The following is an 11,766-nucleotide window of genomic DNA, read 5'->3' as shown; positions in this document are numbered from 1 at the left end:
AACAACTAATCTAAATGGATTTTGGAGGTTAAATTTGGCATCCGTTTGTTTTTAACTAGCTTATACATAACTTGATGTTCTAATGTTAAATAAGCTATATTTCCCTACATCTATTTGGCTTACCACTAGACTAACATTTAAATTTTAACACAAAAAAAGTAGTGCAAATTTTAATTATGTATGAAATAAGTCAGTTGCATACAAATCATTTTTTATTAAACTTTTATTTTGAATTTTTACTTTTTTAGATGAATGGAATCTAATTGCTTAGCAAAATATTTGCATGCATTACATTACATGTACATGTTTTTGTATGTTCTCTTTGTCAAAAGTTCCTTATCTTGTTTTTGTTATCATGAATGAGAATTGCAAGAAGGTATTTGTCCTCAAATTCCTTACATCCAAGCATCTTAAACAATGAAGCTATTCTTTTATCCACATCTAATGCACCAAAAACACATTAATACCATTTCTGGTAACACATTCGTTATAACCCAATGACTCTTACATGGACGGACAATGTAGGATCTGACTAAATTATAACAACTACAACGCGTAGAAACTAATCATTTTAAGTTAACTACTAAATAGAACATAAGTAGTTTGATGCCATTTGGAATATCCAACTATTCACACTAACCTTCTAATGTCTTTTGCTAGCTTCTTGCTAGTCGCCTTCTAATGAAAGTAGCCGTTCAAAAAAAAAAAAAAAAAAAAACTATTCACACTAACCAGTTGAATAAAAATAGAACCACCCCTTTTCTTCAATGTTTTTAAAACTCATTACCTCAATAAATATCTAGGCGTGTAGCATAGTTTGAATACAATTGGGCTTGTTACTATTTGTCTATTCATCTAACCCCGACCAGACAAGACTATGACCAATGTGAAATTGTGAAGCCCCTAATCAGAAACAAACACCCATTGCATTTTGTCTGCGCATGTATCCCCCTCCCCCTCCCCCCCCCCCCCCCCCCCCCCCCCCCCCCTTTATCAAAAGATTGCAAAGGATGTAGGTTGCACAAAACTGAACCAGTTGTGAAATTTTGGTTTGACGAGTTTTTATTAAAAAAAAAGCATTTCGGTAATGGATTAAACAATATGCCTTTTGGTCTTTACTATAATTGTATCATGCAAAACAATAATTGTGTTAGTTTGAAAAGATAAGTTTACGGTATTGCTTGTTGGGCCCAAAAATGAAAAAGAGAAACATAAAAAGAAAACTAAACCAGGAAAAAAAAAACTAAACTGAAAAAGGAAGAACAAAACCAAATTATAATCCCCAACTATTTTGTTTGGTTTCAATTTTAGGCAAGAACCAAACCAACGCGTATACGTTTCTACAAAGGTGTATCCTGCTCTCATTTCATACCATAGAAACATATGAACAAATTAAGTTTATGCATACACGGATACGTGATTGTATATTAATCATCCAAACACTTTTAGACCATTTGTTGTGGGCGTTAAAGAGTAGGGCGCCAAAACAAGGAGAAAGAGATGGGGCCATGTGCACCTCAACCAATCACAAATTTTCCTCTTTTATGTAATCATTAGTTAAGCCAAAACCGGATAGTTAAAAGGTGAGGTAATTAAAGCTCATTATCTACGTGACAATGACGTGTCAGGTGTTACCGTTACGCACATTTTAGTTAAACCACGACTCATCGTCTTATCACTTATGATTAAGATATGAAGACCAACAGGGTGGGGGTTGGGTTGGGTCCAATTGACAATGTCAATAGAGTTACGGTGTTACTCCCCTTAAGATGAAGGGTTCGAACCCTATCAAAGATGAATTTGGTGTAATTTAAACAGTAAAAAAAATACGAAGACAAACACATGGTAGTTTATTAAACACCCTCGTGTAGCAATAAGTGATTCTGTATATGAAGCAAGGGTGAAGGTAGGAACTAGGATGGCATGCTTGTACGTTGTAGGCTTGTAGCCACCACCTCCAACCCCCCCTACTACTTTAAAATAGCTTTCAATATTGACCCACCACCACGTTATGTGTTATCTATGGGCTTCACCTTTTGGCCAGCTTTTTCACCTTTACAATCATGCATCTTTAAGCCAGTTAATACGGTCTCAACGTCCCTTAAAAAATTGGGCACATTATCTGTTTAATGAAACTCATGGTGACACGTATCAAATACTTAAAAGACTTTCTTTTTTCTTTTTCTGTAGAAGAAGTTGATTGTATTCATGATTTTTGTACTCATAAGATTATAAAATGTTACGCCCTAACACGTTTTACCTTAAAAATGACGCAGCGGAAAAGAGCTTTAAAAATTTCCTTCCTTATTAACGACATTACTTTCGAGAAGGTTCCAAAAGCTAAAATGTTAAACGTTCTATAAAAGAATTCACAACATTCATACTAAAATTTACATTTCTAGACGTTATATATTTCAACTATATGGTCGATCTATCCGTGCAATCCTTGCTCTTGACTCGATTTACGTCCGCTTCACCTCCTAAGTAGCGGAAGAAGTCCGTGTATCACCTGTGGGCGTCACATACAACTTAGCCATTAGTCAACGAAATCATCATATAACATTAAAACTCATATAATTAAGGATTGAATAACGTTTGAAAATTTAACTTTAGTTCATCCAACTATCCTTACTCATCCTCTTATTCCGGGTTGGGCTTAAATTTCATAAGAATCCGATGTACTCATTCCTGCATTACATACCGACCTCAAACGCATAATTAGTAACGTTAAAAATTCGAACATATCAATTCATGCATTCATACGTACTTACATACATACACATCTACATACACACATGCCTTTCCTACAACTTTACTTACGTGCATACCCTCATATATGTCTTTACACATACATACATTCACAACTACATTCGTACATACCTTTCCTACATCTTTACATAATCCTACAATATTTACATGGGACTTAGACTTTGATTTATAGCCCATAAACATCTAAGGATCGATCAAATCATGTTTAGAAAACCCGCCGTAGTCCACGGGTAACAAACCGAAGCCTACGATACATTAATCAACTTAAATAACAAGATTTCAGCTTTTAAGACTTGGGGAGGCCGTCGGCGACGGCCCTAGAGGCGTCGGCGACGGGCCTTGCCTTTACCCGTAGCCAGAAACACCCGTAAACAGCTAAATAAGGCGTCTGGCAAAACTGATGTTGTTTTGTCGTTCGTACGCGCTAAAACGCGCATAACTTTTGAACTGTTTATCCGTTTAACCCCTCGTTTCTTCCCACATGCTTGTAAATTCACATTCTATCATATTAACTTAAAATCCTACCTCCGGATTAAGGAAATTCTTAACTTAGAATCCCACATTTAGGTATCATATTACTACATATTCTTTAGGATCCCACATTTAGGTACCATATTACTACATATTCTTTAGGATCCCACATTTAGGTATCATATTACTACATATTCTTTAGGATCCCACATTTAGGTACCATATTACTACATATTCTTTAGGATCCCACATTTAGGTACCATATTACTATGTATTCTTTAGAATCCCACATTTAGGTACCCTATTACTACATATTCTTTAGGATCCCACATTTAGGTACCATATTACTACGTATTCTTTATTCTTGGGGTGTTACACGTTATGGGTATTCGTGCATAAAAAGGTCTACGACATACAAAATCCTATACTCCTCACTTTCATACTTGACCAAAACATTACACCAATCGATTAGCTTGTTTCTAAACTACTTTTAAGATCGTTTGCCCAATATACCCATCAAGGGCGTTTTGGTCAACTTTATTCCCATCATTTACGACGGAGGACTTCATCACATATTTGATCTCAACATCATGTTTAATTAATTAAAACATTATATTACTTAAACAAACTAAGAAGTGATTACGGAAAATCACTTACCTTGTGCATCCGTGTTCATACCCGCTTGCTTGCCTCATCTTGACCCGTTAGCCTTCCATGCTTGGTCCATGCTAGTGTGGTTCCTATTCTTTCATGCCGTCATGCCATAATAATGTTAGTATTCATGCTCATTCATATTAACACACATTTTCCAACTCTTATCTACATTGACTTTCACTAACACGCATACGACATGATTGGTCAACCACATAGTTTCAATGTCCTTGAAATCTAAATTCGTTATCACAAATAACACATAATTGATCTAACACATATTCCATGATCTCTCGATTCTTATATTTGTGTCAAAATGCCTAACCATGCTATAGATTCTCTGTTGACTTTCAGAAAGTCAACCTTCTAGCATATAACTTCCAATTTCGAACACGCATTTATGTTGATATAATAGACCATATTAATGACATCATATTAATTTCATACATAATGTTGTATAACACATACAACTACATGATCACCTAGTCACATACACATTATACACATACTTATGTTTTCATAACTCTACATTCGACAACCGCATTGTTCAACATTCATTTAATCAAAATTATCATCTTACATACGTACACGACATAACTCCAACATTATCATTTATCAATAAACTATTCATTTCACATTCGTACACATTCACTCTTAATCACCATAAATCAAGCGCATCAATTACATGGCGAGCATCACACCATTGAAGCATAAGGTACAAGTTCTTAATGCATAATTTTACCAAACCATACATTCAAATCCGAATTCTCATATGGACTCCACCTTAAGCACACTTAACTTATTATTTTGCTAACGGCTACACCATAAGCACCTTCTATACATACTTACCCACAACTTTCATATAATTTCACAATTTTGCTCTCTTAGGCATTTCATCGAACACTTGGCGGGTGTACTACTAACAAAACATTATGTACAAGCATTCATTGCATATTCTTACTAGTTCATATCAACATCATCAAATTCCACTTGAATCATATAATTCTCATAATATACCCAAATTAACTAACAATTACTCATTACATACAATATCATACATAAACTTTACACAACAATTAAGCATACATGATTATCCATAACATCATCTTCACTACCACAAGTGGGTTTTCATCTCTAATCATATAATTAACCTAAACCACGTGTAATCTATGCTTTATATCATGATATTAATGCATTCTCATGCTCAATTTCATACAAATTCGCGGGTTGATCAAAACCCACTTCATATCAAAATCACCAAATCAAAAATTACAACTTACCAAGTGATCTTTAGGGCTAGATGACTAAGAATTCGGGTACATGCATTAGATTTGGGTTGAATTCCCCTTTCAATTTGAGCAAATAAGCTTGAGCTAGGGTTTGGCTCCTTTGGGAGCTTCTGATCGACGTAGAACACACACGAATGTGTGTTTGTGTGTGTTGATATTTTCTTATAATATCCCAACTTCCCTTTTACCCCACATTAGTCCCTTATGATTGTAAATTAAACATAGTTGGCCCCATTGTTTTTTCCACTCTCAATCTATAGCCAACACTATCAAACCAAGTTAGATAACTTGGTTGTTAGTGAAATAACCCACTTGAACAATAAATCCTACTTACTCATGCCAACCTAATAAAATGTCAAAATAAAATATTTAGACTCGAGTTTTGGGGCGTTACATAAACCCTGGGCTTATAGCTCAGTGGTTATGGAAATGAGGGAAAGACTCCTAGCCGAATGGTCTTGAGTTCGATTCCTGATCCACCCAGGTTTTACCAGCTCTGCATTGTCGTGTCCTCGGGGGGGTGTAGGGTCGGGTTTTCCCCGGAACTGGTGACATGGTGGGCTAGGGGCTCCGTGCGTGCAGGTTGGGCTGCCGCGGGCTACCTTTCGGCCAATAAGTGCCGCGTATGAAGTATCCGGCGATTCTTATGTTGGATGTTAAAAAAAAAATTATAAATCAAAGTCAAGCTCACAAATTTAACAAATCATGGTGTTCTCACAACTTTCATGATAAAAAGGTTTCAAGATTTGGATTCTACACGTACATATACATGCATTATGTAAAGTATGAATGTTTTGATATACATATACACATATATATATGTATGTATGTAATGGGTTAGTATTTAAAAACAAAAATAAAAAAATAACCGATAAGTTTATATGTTTGCCAGATACATTGTAACTATAATATATTACTATATGTATGTGTGTATACGGATGAATGGGTGTAACCGTGTAAACGGGGATGAGCATTTGTTACCGGGTACCGGTTTGGTATTCACTTTTTGGTTTTTTTTAGTATAGGTACTTCCGATTCGGCAGGGTATCAATATTTTACCGATTTTTACCTTCAAATACCGATACCACACTGAACATTTTTTATACTTAGTGCCCAATTTTGACAATTTTCAAGATCAATACTTTAATACCATTACTTTCAATAGTTAGGTATAATAAAAGGAATTAAAGTTGGCTATGCATCATTAGCCATACGACCATACGCAATCACTTCTTTACATGTACCTATTAAAATTTAGATTCATCATTTTTCTCCAATATACAAATTATTCGTGCAAATTAATCATCATTTCTTGGCAAATACATAATCAAAACGTAATATATTGGAACCAATTTAAAATATGTTTGTAATTGTAATATGCAGTGGCGGATCCAGGATTTTTTTCACCGGGTTCCTTTTGCTAGATTTTCACTAATTCTCACTATTTTTTTCTAAATCATATAAAATTTCCACTATTTTTTTTATTTTTTTCCAAACCGAGGAGGTTCCCGAGAACCCCCAAAACACCCCTGGATCCGCCACTGGTAATATGTAAGGGATATATCATGTAATAATAACCAAGTTTTGTTATTATTCAAATAAATCGTTCGTTCATTTTGTTTTAAATTAAAAAAAAAAAAAAACACTCAAGTTTCATTGTTGTGAAACGTTTCATAGTTGTTTTAGAGGTTTTTCTACACAATTTCGTTTTATTTCAGGTCATACTTGAAAAATAAAATTTCTCTACATAATAATCAAATTTTATATCTATTCCATTTTGTTCACTTAATCTAAAAAATATAACACATAAAATATTTCACAGCAATAAAATAATATTAAAGTTTGAGTAGTCGTTGTAATTAAAATAAAAATTTGGTAATATTTATTAGAATACCTAAGTGCAGAGCCGGCCCAATGGGCTATATAAACTAGGCAAAGGCCTAGGGCCTCCAAACTATAGGGCCTCCAATTTTGATAAGAAGTTGTTTGTATGTGTATTGGATTTGGGCTGAAACTGAACAAATAAGGCCCAAAAAAATGAGTTGCTAGGCGACAATATAGTAATTAAGGAGATTTGGCAGAAATTATAGGTGATGCTAGGAAGCGAGGGAATAGGAAAAATCAAATTTTGGGAACGCAATCGTTCGAAAAGTTCGATAGTTATCTTGGAAACTCATTCATCGTTATCGGTAATCACTCAATGGAATTTTTAGAAACTGATTCATCATTCTGATTTTGGCTTCTTGACTTCCTGATAAGTGATTCGTGAGTTGCAAGAGAAGACTGATTATGGCTTCCGATTTCTGCAACATTGCTAAACGGCTTGCCAGACTGATTCTAGCTTCTTGATGCTCTTGACTTCAATTATTTGCTGACCTTTTTATATTGATAAGTGGCTTGTGAGACTAACATTGGCAGCCAGGTATTAAACTTGTTTTTTTTTTTTTGTTATATTTCTTTTTACATTTGCCAATTGTTATATGAAATATTAATTATTTGTTATAACAACTTGGTGATTTATCATTACTGTAGAAATTGCTATTTCTTGTTAATATTTGAGAAAGTGTAATTGTGAAGACCAAAGAACATAAGTAGCATATGATATGTGTTGTTTTAGTTTGATAGCATCTTAAAGAACATAAATAAAGATTCATAAAGAATTACTATTTAAGCTTGGATGCGAAACAAAATGATGCCAATTCTTTCCATCATGTTGATTTCTACTTTTTATGCATATACCAGCTCGTTTATATGTCTTTTCTTTAGATAGATGCAAATTAGTTTAACCTGCTTTTCAGATATGAAGTGCATCCAAAGTAAAATGAGTTTTTTTTTTTTTTAAGAAAAGGGGCCTCATTTTTTGTATCAGCTTAGGGCCTCAAAAAACGTTGGAACGGCTCTGCCTAAGTGGTTCTATTAGGTGAAATATTCTCGAAATAAAATATTCTCTATTTCTATCAATGTTGGTCATTTGAGTAATTGCATTGAATTTGCATATTTTCCTTTAATATCATATAACTAAATTGCATAGATGCTTATCCAAAAATATCGAAGACTAGTGTGTCCACACGAATCGATAATCTAATCTAATCCTTCCTTAATTAGTCAACTAAATCATATGAACATATATTATTAGGCTATAGGATGCGGTTATGACCCACATGACCATTCACGTCAGTGTCATGTCACCCACCTCTAATCTACAATCCAAAACCACTACTCTTACGGTGTGGTCATGACACAAACCACTATCCCTTTATTTATTTTAATTTATATTTCTCTAAAGAAAGAGGAAATAATTACTTGAAAAATGGAAAGGAGGACCATGGTTGCCATGGTTTAATCCATGCAAACCATGATGGATTAGGGAAGGGGTGTTCCTACGTGCCGAATCATGTCCCAACCATGACCCTCACACCCTTTAGTCTTATATTTTTTGGCATCTTTGGGTGAGATAAGGCTTTGGTACAATAGATCCTGGGTTTGATTCCCACAAGGGTTTTTTTCCCCCATATTTATTGGGTTTCCTTCAGAATTGGTGTATAGGCATTATGCCTAGTGGAGATGGATATGATCGGGTGGTTCCGCTGGTGGCACGATGATACTCCAATGTAGGGCTGTCCAAACTGCTTGACGATCGCTCGAAAAATGCACTTTCGATTCCCGCTCAGTTTGTAAATGAGCCGCTCGGATCGGTTCGATTCAAATTCAATTCAAGCATGAGGAAAGGTCTGCTCGCTCGTCGATCGCTCGGTTTCGCTTGAATTATTTTTATTAATAATATATATATAATAATAGATTTTAAAGATTAAAAGCCCAAAATATATACTAGCCCAACTTAATAGTTAACATCAAAATCTAACCCTAAATCCTTAATTTCTAAAACAATCACATAGACTCATAAACTGATTGTTCGAAGATCTGCATATCGCCGCTGCCAGTTGCCACACTCCAAAATCTAACTCTAAATTCCTAATTCCTAAAACAATGTCATAATCTGATTGTTCGATCAAGCAGTAACTCGAAGAGCACAACATCTATTGTTAAGAACATTTTTAGAATCATGATTTTAGTTATGTATTGCTTTTGTTAGTAAGGTGTTGGACATGTTTTAATTAAGTTAGGATTTGTTTTTGTTGAACGCAGCCTTATAATTCAATCGAGCGAAACCGAGCGAAAACGATCCGCTCAATTTTAGTTAGGATTTGAGAAAAACCGAACGAAACCGATCCGCTCGATTCAAATTCAATCCGAGCATGAGCATCACTTTTGTGCTCGGTTTTGCAAATTCGATCCGATCGGATCGGATCGGTTGTAATTCAATCCGAGCACGAGCAGACCCTCGATCGGATCGGATCAGCTCATGAACGCCCCTACTCCAATGGTCCGTCAGTAATTCAAATTTGCCATTTAAAAAATATATTGTTATATGTTAATGTTAATATTAATTTTCTTCGTTTGTGACTATGTGAACCAATACCAGAAAGTTATGGAGAGAGGATCACATGCAAATTGGCTTATGCAATCATTAGAACCGATAAATGTGTTATGCTACCTACCGTTTGCTCCACCAACCATTAATAAACAATGCTAACTTCACATCCAAAGTTGTTAGTCGGACATTTAAGTTATTTCTTTTTTAACGGGAAATTTCCTTACTCTTATCGTCTGTGTGATTTTTTGAACGGCAAGACCTCACTCTCTCAAAGTATTTAAAGGTAATGTCTTTGCCAATGAACTACTACCCCATTGATGCCTTAGGCCACCCGGGGTGGCATGCATTTTGTCCGTGATAAACATATATCACGCGTTATCCAAATTAAAACACCACCGCCACCATAATTAATCACTCGTTGAAGTTTTATCGCGTTAATTTTTTGACGCGTTATAGGAGGTGCATGATAAGCTTTTGGGTCTTGTTTCATGTTTTTATTTAATTGCTTTGTTGGGTTTTGAGGGTTGTTGTGAGTGATGGGCATTTCCACTAAAAAAGTTGTGAGTGGTGCAATAAAGCTCGATGACGTGACGGAACTTGATTAAAATTAATAAACAATACTAACTTCACATCCAAAGTTGTTAATTGGACATTTAAGTTATTTCTTTTTTAACGGCAAATTTCCTTACTCTTATCGTCTGTGTGATTTTTTGAACGGCAAGACCTCACCCTCCCAAAGTATTTAAAGGTAATGCCTTTGCCAATGAACTACCACCCCATTGATGCCTTAGCCCACCCGGGGTGGCATGCATTTTGTCCGTGATAAACATATATCACGCGTTATCCAAATTAAAACACCACCGCCACCATAATTTATCACTCGTTGAAGTTTTATCGCGTTAATTTTTTGACGCGTTATAGGAGGTGCATGATAAGCTTTTGGGTCTTGTTTCATGTTTTTATTTAATTGCTTTGTTGGGTTTTGAGGGTTGTTGTGAGTGATGGGCATTTCCACTAAAAAAGTTGTGAGTGGTGCAATACAGCTCGATGACGTGACGGAACTTGATTAAAATTAATAAACAATACTAACTTCACATCCAAAGTTGTTAATTGGACATTTAAGTTATTTCTTTTTTAACGGCAAATTTCCTTACTTTTATCGTCTGTGTGATTTTTTGAACGGCAAGACCTCACCTTCCCAAAGTATTTAAAGGTAATGCCTTTGCCAATGAACTACCACCCCATTGATGCCTTAGGCCACCCGGGGTGGCATGCATTTTGTCCGTGATAAACATATATCACGCGTTATCCAAATTAAAACACCACCACCACCATAATTTATCACTCGTTGAAGTTTTATCGCGTTAATTTTTTGGCGCGTTATCGGAGGTGCATGATAAGCTTTTGGGTCTTGTTTCATGTTTTTATTTAATTGCTTTGTTGGGTTTTGAGGGTTGTTGTGAGTGATAGGCATTTCCACTAAAAAGGTTGTGAGTGATGCAATAAAGCTCGATAACGTGACGGAACTTGATTAAAAGTTGTGAGTGATAAATTGATGGCGAGTGATTAACACCCCTACCCCCTTTAGGTTATTAACCCCACCATTTAAGCTTTACTCAAAAGGAGGATTTTATTGGTAATTAATTATAAAGAAGGGTCATTTCTGTAACTACAATAAACTTGAAGAGCCTTTGAGAATATAAACCCTTAACGGGTAGATGAAAGCCCTCTTAACACTAAAACATATTAGAGGTTTTAGGTAGTGTAATAAAAAAGTGGTTAACACTAAAGCATATTAACGGCATGGCCGAAATTACATTCGGAACACAACCCGTTAACATTGATTTGCACAGTCGACAGTTTTGGGGTCGTCCCATTCAAGTTTTTCAGCTCATGGTTACACGAAGAAGGTCTATCAGAAGCAGTCACGAAAGGTATTGAAGCAAAAATTAGAACTAGCGACCCGGACGTGAATCTAATGCAAAGGCTAAAAAATATTAAAGAGGAGATAAAGGAGTGGAAAAGGCTCATAAAGAAAAGGTTGGTAAAGAACTATCTGAAGCATTAACTTACTTAAATCAATTAGAAGAAATAGCTTGTAGTAGATTATTAACTGAAGAGGAGAAATGTTGATCAGTTCTGTTTAAACAT

General features: G+C 35.3%; 1 long non-coding RNA gene across 1 annotated transcript; it reads right to left on the bottom strand.

Annotated features, from left to right (window-relative positions):
* Positions 1–2,283: 2,283 nt before the first annotated feature.
* LOC110936241 lies at positions 2,284–5,328 on the bottom strand. The gene is made up of 4 exons (XR_002589848.2): positions 5,172–5,328; positions 3,898–3,985; positions 2,633–2,688; positions 2,284–2,509 (listed from the first exon to the last, which is right to left on the bottom strand). It is a non-coding gene; the product is annotated as an uncharacterized LOC110936241 (long non-coding RNA).
* Between the last annotated feature and the right edge of the window lie 6,438 nt (positions 5,329–11,766).

The sequence above is a fragment of the Helianthus annuus genome, chromosome 1, assembly GCF_002127325.2.
Source record: "Helianthus annuus cultivar XRQ/B chromosome 1, HanXRQr2.0-SUNRISE, whole genome shotgun sequence".
Taxonomy (NCBI): Eukaryota; Viridiplantae; Streptophyta; class Magnoliopsida; order Asterales; family Asteraceae; genus Helianthus; species Helianthus annuus.
The sequence above is the reverse complement of the archived record's forward strand: the minus strand, read 5'-3'. Positions and strand labels throughout refer to the sequence as shown.